At 41.8% G+C, this 1,117-nt stretch overlaps 1 protein-coding gene across 1 annotated transcript in view; it reads left to right on the top strand.

Moving 5' to 3' along the window:
• Positions 1-1,117, top strand: part of LOC109485597 (72 kDa type IV collagenase-like) — a 29,704-nt gene that overhangs the window by 10,708 nt on the left and 17,879 nt on the right. The window lies entirely within an intron of this gene.

Here is a 1,117-nt window from a genome sequence, read left to right as displayed (position 1 = left end):
TAATCCCCGTCTGAACGGCGTTTCTTAGAACTTATTCTCAATATACAGCTGTGAATTATATGATCATTTAGTATGTTTATATTTAGTCGCATGTTGAGTCTGTGTTTTATGCTGCCAGTCTCACGTGTATAAGGTTACCATTTCACTGCAGGTGCACCGTTAGGAAATACAAACAGTGACAAGGTCACCTTTTTCTGACCTATGGAGTTAATTGCTTGACCTCTCTAATATCTTCGCTTTGGCGCACAAAATATTCCCAAACTGCAGAGCTGTCAAGCGCCATTAATCACAAACTGACTTTGTTGACGGGACCTGGATCATTGAATCTGGCCTTTGATATAATAAAGCTTTGATCGTTCAATGTATAGAGACGGGCTCCAGGCAGCTGAAATGAGTCACCATTAGAACATGTTGAGTTCCAATGCTAAGCCAACAACACATTGATTGACCCTTCTGTTTAATTGTCAGCAGGCACTTTTGTGAATCTGCTGAAACTTCTTTGTATTAGCTTAAGCCAGCTTATGTTTTGGATATGGACGGCGCCGACGTCGTCAGTGGGCGGTGCATCGATAACTGCCAACGGGGCGATGACGCGATGACGATGCCTCAATTTTATTTTTCAGTGTCCCTTGGTTGGACGTTACAAACATCCTCGTATTTCTTCTGCAGGTTGTAATCTTCCCCACCGACCTCTGCTTGGAGAGCACAGATCGTTCACGTCAAGCCGCCGCCGGACACGCCCTCATCCTTCGAGGCAACCGATGTCTACATCCCCGGTCCTGAGACATCCGTTCCCGATCCCGATAGAACTGTGGGCAGGGGCCAGAAAGTGAGCCTGCGCCGTGTGCCTGGTTTGTACACCGTTATTTTATTGAAACCGATAATTTTTCTGTAATTTTCTTTATAGAAAATGATTATTTTTCTGTTATTATTTCATATTAAACGACTAATTTTTGTCATTAGTTTATATAGAAAATGACTACAACACTTTGTATTAGCCTAGTAGTTGTATGTATGTATGACAGTATGAATGTATGTATGTCTAAGTCAAATAGTGCATCTTTTGTCTCCAATTTTCTACTATATGTCTGTAATGTGTATGTTAAGTCTTGACCTG

Source organism: Branchiostoma belcheri, unplaced genomic scaffold (genome assembly GCF_001625305.1).
Source record: "Branchiostoma belcheri isolate BF01 breed outbred unplaced genomic scaffold, Haploidv18h27 scaffold77, whole genome shotgun sequence".
Classification (NCBI taxonomy): domain Eukaryota; kingdom Metazoa; phylum Chordata; class Leptocardii; order Amphioxiformes; family Branchiostomatidae; genus Branchiostoma; species Branchiostoma belcheri.
Note: the sequence above shows the minus strand (reverse complement) of the source record. Positions and strands in the feature narration are given on the sequence as shown.